At 40.8% G+C, this 10,437-nt stretch overlaps 1 pseudogene; it reads right to left on the bottom strand.

Annotated features, from left to right (window-relative positions):
* Nucleotides 1-5,002: 5,002 nt before the first annotated feature.
* On the bottom strand, nt 5,003-5,126 carry LOC141570960 (U2 spliceosomal RNA; annotated as a pseudogene).
* Nucleotides 5,127-10,437: the final 5,311 nt, after the last annotated feature.

Genomic DNA, 10,437 nt, shown 5'->3' with positions numbered 1-10,437 from the left:
CCTAATATTAACCCACCTTTAACAGAGGAGGAATCTGAAACAGAGACATTAAGGAAGTTGCTCAAGGTCACACAGCTCATAAGAGGCAAAGCTGGGAATTGAACCTAGGTTACCGAGTACGCGCTTCATCACATACTATTTAGGGAGCACTTCCCTGGATTTATTTACAGATTATGATAAAGCTACAGCCCCTCACCCACGGCCAGAAGGAAAATACAGCTCCCTTCCAGCAGTTCTTTCGGTCTGAATCTGTGCTCCAGTTTCCTGGGTATTGCTATCAGCACCTGCATGGCCATTTCTGCTCCTCCCACGCACAGATGGCTTTCATGGGTGGTCCAAATGGCCAAAACCATTTCCTGCATATTTCTGAGAAAGTAAGAAGAGTGTGGTTTGTCTTTAAACGGAGGTCCTTTTCAGGGGAAGATCCATGGTCCCCAGTCCAAAAACTCTGCTGGGGAGACGTACAGGTCCCTTGAATCTAAAGTGCCAGAGCATGTAGGAGTCGAGACATGATGAGTTCCCTGTGACTGTAGATTCTCTACAAATAATACCTGTCCCCTGGGTGAACAATTCAGGCAGACTGATGCCTCCCAGTCCTACCTTTGTACGTACTGCTTCACCCAATGTGGTTCTGTTTTTATCTGTTTTATGTATAAGGATTCTAAGAAAATTTTGTTTGAATAGAGAGTTCTGCTCAATTTTTTTTTTCAGTTCAGAAAAAAACCAAAAGATCTCTCAGTTTCCTTCCTGTTCTAAGATTCTAAGTGTTCCTATAAAAGCAGTTTCAATCTCTTTTTATGTTTTTCATTCTCTACCTTTCAGAAAGTTAATTTTATTAACTATTTAGGAAACATTGCACTAAAAATTACTTAAGGTATGGTGAGCATTTTCAGTTTTTACTGAGACTGGGCTCCAAATAGAAGAATCGTGAGTTTCAGGGCGGCCGCTTCATGTTAGTGGAGGGCAGAGATTCAGCACTGGACAGGAAGAAGCAATTGCTTTAAGGGAAGAAAAGGGCTTGTTCCAGCTTTGAAGTCTGCCTGCATTTAACTTCTGTTTTTATTTTGCAACTTCTGTGACCAATCAAGTGATCTCGGTGTACAGAAAGCATTTTTAATTTTTTTAGTTAACAGAACAAGTCTTTTATTATGCTTCATATAAATAGACTTAGTCTGTTATGAAACACTCTAGGAGGCATGCACCATTCCATTCTCCTTTCTATTCCTTTGGTCTCTGCCATAGTTCAAGGCCTATATTGCATTAACTTTACAATCTGTTTCCTGACTCCCAGCAACTCCCCTCTCCAATTCATTCTCTGTGCTGTTGCCTGTATTATGTGTCTAACAATATGAATCTGATTGTTTCCCCTCAGGCACAAGACCCTGCATTATCTTTCCCTTGTCTAGGGAACAACCCTGGAACCCACTTATCTTTCCAGCGGGACAAGTCATGTCCTGCACATGTTAGGTCCTTTTCTCAGTTTCCTGCTCCTCAAAATTCTCCCCATTCAGAAGATCTTTGTCACATGCTACCAAGACAATAGAACCTCTCTTCGTCCCCCAATGGAATGAACTTCCTCCTCTAGCTCCTTCCGGGCACGTCCATCTTTCCATTGCTCCACATCTGGCAAGAGCAGCATCTTCCAGGCAGGCCCCCTGGATGTTTGGAGATCACGTTGGAGTCTTTGAGTTATAATTTCAAGTTCACTCTGTTTACAGCCTTTGAGTGCCTGGACCCAGCTAAATGATTAATCTTTTTTAATCTCCTTTTTTTTTTTTAACTTTCCTCCTGATGTTTAATAAGCATTTCCTCTCCATCCTCTATAGATGCCATTTTAGAAATGACAGTCTGCTGCACAATGACATTCTGTGTAGCTGGACATGTTACAATGTGGTCAGATGGTTCTCAGATGATTTTAAATTCTTTTGAGGCATTTAATTATGACCACATGGATGCAGGTTCAATTTGAGGGTAGGCTGATTTTTTTCCCCTGCAACTGAGAGCTAAAATCTAATATTTTCTTTCTAGAACACGATCTCAAAAACTTCACAAATTTGTAAAGCACACAAACAAACAACAAAACAAATCACTGGAATTACCAAACACCATTCTCTTTTCCTTTGAGAAGCCAAGGCTCTTCAACATAATTGAAGAGTTTTGTTCTATTTTGTTTTGTTTGAGCAGGATCAACTATTGCAGCTAATTTACCAGCTGCTTTCCTGGAGTTCATAAAAATTGGCGGCATAATTCCCAGCCTATACTCCCAAAGTTTACTTTGGTTTAAAAAATAACTTATAGTTCACCTTTCTTGTAATAGTTGCTAACTTTGTATGATAGTTTTCTTAGGTGGTATGAGGGTAAAGCTCAGACCCATTGCTGTTCTATCTGGTCCAGAAGATGTTTGATGATATTATGAGGATAAACATTAAATGGTATGTACCATTTGAAAGTTTTTACATGGGTCATTTATATAACTGGATTAATAAGTTATTTTCATTGTGGAAAAAATAAAAGGAAAAACAGCCTTTACCCTACCTAAACAAAAAACAATAAAGAGATAAACGGAAGCTATAGGATTAAAAAGCACAGCTGCTTTCCTCTTGCCGATAAAAGGGGCAGCAGGACTTAATAGTTTTAAATCCGACAGTGGGGTCACAGTTAAGCTGTCCATTGATATTGAAGCTGGATAAATTACATCAGGACCACATTCTGCACACATTTGGAAGGGTCCACTGGACTCATCAAATTACATAGCCAGCTTTGATTTTGATAAGGGATTATTGATCAGAAACTTACTGGGTGGGTTATTGAGGGAGACTAAAATGTGATGAGGACATTTAAAAAATAAAATATCAGTCTCATTACAGGAGTAAATAAGAATTTCATTTTTTATGCCTCTCTCTTTCCCATTTGAGCTTTTGCCCCTAAGAATTAGGGTTTTATGCCTTGACTAAGCAAACATTTGTGAGAACCTCCCTTGTAAACCTACCATGCTTGTTGGAGGCTACAGGACAGTGCTGGAACCTTCAAGCTAAAATCCACCATCTCCTGTGCATATCAAGTCCCTCACCCCTAGGCTCCCCCTCATTGAATCCCTCCATGACTGCCTCTCGTCCCTCTTTGTTTGCTCCCCGCCAACAGAATCAATTGCTTTGTCCTCTGGGCTCCCATCGCACTTTTAAAAATCCCTATTCATAAGCTCTATCACCGGTGTTATGATTTCTTGTTGTTTTGTTCATTTATACCTTCAGGCTTTTCTACACGGAATCTGGGGCAATCGGTTATGTCTCTGTCTCTGTTATTGGACCCTAATCCCCAGAGCAGAACTCATCCTATTCTTCCCACTCTTAACCACCACCATTGGCACACACTCATCTCTCTCTCACCACACCAGCCTACGAAGGCTTAATGAATGAGTAAATGATTGTCCGAGAAAAATGTCTTCTAACATTAGTCACCCAACATAAGCTGACTGTATCTAGATTAGTCCATAGCTGCTCACTCCTTTAGTAGCTGTTATTCAGCCTAAAAAGAATTGAGTGGACTCTGCCAGGTGTCTGCAGGCTAATTTCTAAGTCCTGGGGCAGTTTTTGGTCAGGTACCTGTATTAGTTTACTTGGGCTACCATAACAAAGCACTACAAACCGAGTGGCTTAAACAACGGAATTGCATGCGCTCATAGCTCTGGAGGCTGCAAGTCCAAGATCAAGGTGTTGGCAGATTTAGTTTCTCCCAAGAGCACTCTCCTTGGCTTGCAGATGGCCGCTTTCTCGCTGAGACCTCACTTGGCCTTTTCCCTGCGCACGCATACGGGTGTCAATCCCTCTAATAAGGACACCAATCATGTTGAATTAGGTTCCCATCCTAACGGCTTCTTCTTCTTCTTCTCTTTTTTAACTGAACTACCATTTTGTAAAACTTAGTTACAAATACAGTTATACCCTGAGGTACTGGGAGGTTGGGTCTTCAACATAGGAAACTTAGGGGGGACACAATTAAGCCTATCACAGCCAGTGGGTGGACTTACAAAGATCCCACTGCTAAAATAAATAGAGAGAGCTACTGGCCTTTGGAATCAGTCTGAGGCCCACCTGGGGCACTTTCCTGGGTGGCTCATGGTTCACACGCTGAGATTCACTGGTGCATACCCCAAGGGCATTTCAGGAGGCCAGAGCTGAGGCTGACTGCAGTGGCAGGTGGGACAGTTGGGAGGGAGGACTTGTGGGGATGAAGAATGCATAATGAAAACTTTGTGCTTCATTGGAAAACTATGCATTGTTTTCTAGAGCAGAGATTGGCAAACTTTTGATATAAAGAACCAGATAATAATTATCTTAACATTTGCTGGTCATACAGTCTCTGTCGCTACTACTCAAAAATGACATTGTACCTGGAAAGCAGCCATAGGCAATGTGTAAACAAATGGGTACAGCTGTGTCCCAATAAAACTTTATTTACAAAAACAGGTGGCTGACTGGATTTGGCTCACAGCTCTTAGGTTGCTCTGGTGGAAAGCACACCATACCTGCGTGAAGTGATTTTGATTTATCTGGATTCTGAGACTACCATTTGAGCTATTTTATAATTCAATAAGTTATAGACAAGTATAATAACGCAAAGTAAGTCTTGGCTCTAGAGAGGTAAATTTTTGACCCTGGGAGATTCAATTGACTTTTTCTCCACACTTTGGAAGAAGCCAGTCTTGCCTGAATTAGCACATTTCTTTCCATATTCCTGATCTACAAATAGGTTTATTCTTTGGATTCTCCAGTTCTAGTCCCTCATTAATAATGAGTAAAATAAAATCTTTAACATGCCTTCATTTTATATCTATATGAGAGTCATGATTTTATCATTTTTTAAAATTATCTTTTAATTATCTTTTTTTTAAAAATTATCTTTTAATAAACGGGGCACTGTTTGCAAAGGGTTTGGAAGCTATGCTAAGAGCATTGGAGTTTTGCTCTTAAAGTTTTTGGTCTCACATTTTTATCAGCAAATATTTTTAGCCACCTTTCTTTGATATATGACTATAATACAGTGTAGACAGATTAACACATAATAGAATTGGAAAAATAAATACAGAATTTCTACACTTGATCTTAGCCAAAAGGCCGAGAAGCGATAATACAGAATTTCTAATAGTTTCTTCATATATCCCAATGGATTCTCCTCCTAACACATTTGATTCCCTTTCTGCCTGGGAGACTACTTTTCTGGAAAAAATATTAACCAACTGAAAAAAAATGAGGTCAGAGTTAACCCCAATAATAATACATCAACCAAACATGTTGTAAAGAGGCTCACTAGTTTAAGTTGATTGGCTCAGGGGGTTGGCAGAATTCCTCTTATGAAGAAAACTATTCCTTTGTTCTAGAAAATAAATTAATGGAACTGATTGGTTATAAAATGTAGTCTAGATGGAAGCATCTTCACCATGAAGAAGTAAATTGTTTGTCTAATAAACATGAGAATTTGGGTATTGCCTGCTAAAGCTGGGGGGCAAGGGCCATTAGGTTTCTGGCAGAGAAGATGGGAAGAGGGTCTGCTCTAAAGAGGGAAGGTCCTGAGCAACATGGCAGACAGTGCAAGGTCATGACCTTGAGTGGATCATGGCTAGCGAGACACAGAAAATGCCCAATAAGTATCGTAAACAATGGTGTTGAGGGTCCCTTTGCCTGTGTCATCATTATGCTCTATCACTTGCAGTGTGTATGTTATATGCTGGTGAATCAGATCCAACTCCTGGAGACCCTAGGAATGAGTGATGTCCACAACATTCTGTCTTCAACAGCCCTTCTCAGCTCCTGTAGGTTCACGCCTATGGCTTCTTTTATAGAGTTAGTCCATCTCATACTTCCTCTTCCTCTTCTCCTGATGCCTTCTATTTTGTCCCAGCATTATTGTCTTTTCCAAAGACTCACTTCCAGAGGTTCAATGAAAGTCTGTTTTTGCCTAACGGAATAGAACATGAAGAAAGCAGATAGTAATTCTAAAATTCCTTAAGGTGACCAGAGAGGCAAAGAGCCAAGATCTAAGCTTGACCTGGGAGTGAAATTGAGGAGCCAGAGTGGGGAGTAAAGCGGAAAAAGATGAAAGTTCCTGGTGTAGACTAGAGGACTGTGACCCTTAAAAGTGTGATGGGGGAGCCTATAGCCAGCAGTAATGCAGGGTCGGGCCTGAATAATGTCATTTCATATTTAAATAAAGGTGACCCCTGGACACTGGAGTACTTGGAGAATTCAGGAACAGACTGGTTACCTGTTTTGAAAAATGTTATGGTGATGGAGTGAAGAGAAAAGACATCAGAAATAGGAAACCGGGTAAGAGATTTCTGGAACATCAGGTAAGAATGATGAGAACAGAATGAGAAAAGAGGAAATGTTCATTCTAGAGCTACTGTAGAGGTAGAATCAGCAGGACTGCATGAGTATTCACTATAGGGGGTGAGACAAGAAGAGAGTCAATAAGAAATAACATTTTTATAGCTTGGACAGTTGGATGGCTGGTGACGTGCCACTCACTGAATGAGAAAATAAATGAGAAGCAGGTTTTCAGAAAAGACAATAGGTTCATTGTGGGATATGTTGACTTTGAGATGCCTATGCAACCTCCTGGTAGAGATGGCCCATAATGAGTTGAGCATACAGGTGGGTATCTTAGAAGACAGATCAGGACTAAAGACATATCTCTGGTAATTGTCCTCAAATAGGTGTCATGATTTTTGTTTATTATTCTTTGATAAATATTAAGGAAACAATACTCTATTACTTTACTTACATAGTCATTCAGATCTATTAAATGAGTGGACCATCTGCCACATGCTAGACTTTGGAGAGAAATGATGGTCAAAATCCTTTAGAAACTCAGTCTTAGGCTATGGACTAAAAGCAGAGATACAGGTGTGGGGACCCACTCGGAACCCCGGAATTGGTATAATTATTTTAAGCTGAAGACATTTGAGATTCAACAGATGCAGAAAGAAGCCTTTTCAGGGCTTCCCTTATCTGACTAAAAGTAAAAACTTCCGAGAAATGAGGATTGCCTTAAATTCCCTTTGGAACAGGTCTAGCCCTAGGAGAGACCACAAGTAAACCTACCAGACATGTACCCTCCAGCAGGAGTTTTTGGCCTTTATGAAGCCAGAAAGACTACCTATACCTGAATAGACAAATATTATCACAACATTTTTTATCACCAATTTGTTCTAAAAATGTGTTTGTCTTCCCTAAAAAAATCTAATTATTCTTCCCACAGGAACCTTTTCTGCCCCTTCCATTTACCCTACTAAGTTAAGTATATAAGCCCCAAATTCTAACCACCCCTTCGAGTTTTTCATCACTGAGCACTCTCACCGTAGGTGCTTTGTATTCCTAAATAACCTTTTTCAACTGTTAATCTGTCTTCTGTTAGTTTAATTCAAATGCCCCCAGTCCATGAACAAAAGAAAGTTGAAAAGTTTTTCCTCTCCTGCACTAGAAGGAGAGAAATTTCCATTCTGAATGTCTGAGATAATGAAAGTGGCACTAAATAAAATGGGCAATTTAGAAAGATGACTGAGTTTGGATAAAAGAGCAGAGACAGTTTATTAAATTTTGGACTTTCTAGTGTACTTAAGAGTGGTGAAGGTGTTACTTTATCTTATGATTTATATCCACCCTGTCTTCTCATACGTTGCTCACATCTCACCACTAGATTTTCCTTCTTCCTCATTTTAGACTCTCATGCTTTTCTTGACAATATTGCCTCCAACTACAGGCAGAAAAGCAAAAATAAAGTGGCTAAGACATGGGATCAGGCATTCTGCCAAAGCCAATTACCCCCACTGGCTTCCCTTCCAACTTTCCACTGGGTTTGCAGCCTCCTCTTTGTGGGGCTTTCTGGGTCTTAGAACAGCTCAAATCCATAGGGGTGATTGGCATTGGGTCTCTTGCTTTTCACTTGACCATTTCTCAAACTCTCCTTGGGACAAGTTATATTTAGATTTATTTCCTTTCAGAGAAAAACCACCCACGTTAGCATTTTCTCAGAGACCTCCCAACACCTATTCAAATGTCAAGGGCTTCATCTCTAATTAATGCTTTTCTACCTGTTTACTTTCCCTGTTCTTTCTGTTGTTTACTGCCTACCAGGTTTAAAGGCAGTAACCAGCCTTAGAGTATTGTCCCTTGTTTTGCTCTAGAATTAGCTCACATGTTTAATATGAGCCTCTCCTACTGTTCAAGAAAAGGAATCATTTCGACATCTCAAAATTATTCCCTACAGCTTAATTTAGCACTGGAAGCATAATAGGGGCTCAATTAATAATACTTCCTCGAATCAAATTAAACGGACTTATGTGGATTTTTTACATTTGATCCAATAGTTTTTTTAATTGAAACTAAACCCAAACTTGTCATCTTCATGACTTTCTTGTTTTGGAGTATATATATATATATATATATATATATATATATATATATATACCAAATATATATGGTGTATATATTGGCCCTTATATATAATATATATATGTACATATATATATATATATATATATATATATACACACATATATGTATATGTGTGTGTACACACACACACACACACACACACACACACGCCTTCATGGTCTTTGCTCAGAGAGAACCCATGGGTACACAAGAAAGAATAGAGGCTCTGATGCCACAATGTGATTTTTGTTGTTGGCTATGACTTTGGAAATCAGGAATGTTCAGTTGATACACATTCCAGCATTCCAGGCCTACACATTCTGGCTCGGTTTCAGCATGTTGACTCTATTAGTGGATACTTGAAATATACACTATTTCCATTTTTTATGCAATTGTCTTAGGGTGGAATTTTCTTTTCTCCTCCCACTAGAATTTCAGTGTGGCTTCAGCTCCCAACATGTACTTACACAATGTTCAGGAGAAAACTGAGAGCTCTAATATTCCCTGAGTTTTGACCACCTGACTAATCCAGGACTGAGTTCCTTCTGGGCCTTCTCCTTCTCTGAGAGGGAAGGTTGCAAAGGCTGAGGAGAGAAAAAGTAAGATGGAAGATTTTAGCATTTAAAAGAGAGATAAATATTTGAACCATACAATAAATATAAATATGTGAGAGCACCTGGGAGAAACCCTGGGTTTCAGGTTTCAGAGCAAACCGTGGGGCTTACCTCTAGTGTATTCAAAGAATCCTAGGTTTCAAGCCTATGCAGAAAGCTGGGGACTAGCTGATGACTTCATACCGAAATCACGCAAAATCCATGAGCTCATGAGCTGGGAGATGAAACTGGATGAGACAAAAATGGCTTTGAGTAAGACTGCAGCACGTCTGTATAAGATCACTCCAACCTGAAAAGGCAAAAGTGGGTAAAACCGGGCCACTGGAATTTAGAGACTTTCTTGCAGGGACTTGTAATAAAGTGAAACTGCTTGGTTTCAGCCAAGCTCTTGAAAGACTCTCAGAGAAACTGTAGGAGACGAACTTGAAAGCCAAGGAACACTTTCTGTTTGCTTTTTGTTACCTCTGATTCCAGTGAGTGCCATTCTCAGTACTTAACAGTGTCACCAAGGTCAAGCCTATTTGCTGGTCCTTCCTGCGCTCTCTTCATGTACAATCCCAGTGACCATCACAAATGGCTCTCACCGACCTGTGCTGCCTAGAGCCTTGACATACATTTGTGTGATCTTTCATCTGAGACTCAGGCCCTGAGGGGCTGCGGGTCCTGGTCCAGGCTCCCAGAAGCCTGGGCTGGGGTGGGGTGCTGTTGGGACTGGCCCCCGGGCTTTGATGGCATCAAGAAGGACCTGGGAGACATTCTGAGGACACACACCCATCCAAGTCAGGCAGACCGAGGGAGCAGACGTATTCATCCAAAGGAAGAATCAGAGGATCAATCCAGGTTAAGACCAAAGCTGAGAAAACATTACCAAAGGGAGTGAGTTCAATGGAGCAAGGAGATCCCAGAGGGCTAAAGAAGCAGACTCAAAATTAAGGTTTCCAGAACAACTCCCAAGTGATACCAAAGAACCAGACCACCAAGGGAGCCATGGTTACTTCTGCATTTGGAGGCCACCTTCTCAATGATGGACCTGGCTCCAGGGCCTCTGGCCATTGCCAAGAGCAGGAGGTTGCTCTGATGGGGGGCCACAGCCACCCTCGACCCTGGTTGGGCGTGCTGCAATTGGCACCACTAAATGAATGCACAGCACATGCTCTCACACGTAGGAAGCCAGTGATGGAAGGCTGGTGCCTCTGCTCTCACCACCACAGGACAACAAATGCCCACGAGAGGCCAGGCTACAGAAGCAGCAAAAACAGTGGAAGCAAGGATGCCTCATTTTCACTGCCCCTACCCCTACAAAATGCAGGGTACTGCACAGAAGTGAAAACACAGGTCCACTTACCAGATATCTTCAGTGCTAAAAGTTATAATCAAGCTACAAATATGTT

Source organism: Rhinolophus sinicus, chromosome 3 (genome assembly GCF_057876585.1).
Source record: "Rhinolophus sinicus isolate RSI-liver-muscle chromosome 3, RSI-T2T, whole genome shotgun sequence".
Lineage (NCBI taxonomy): Eukaryota > Metazoa > Chordata > Mammalia > Chiroptera > Rhinolophidae > Rhinolophus > Rhinolophus sinicus.
This window is presented reverse-complemented; position numbering and strand designations above follow the sequence as displayed.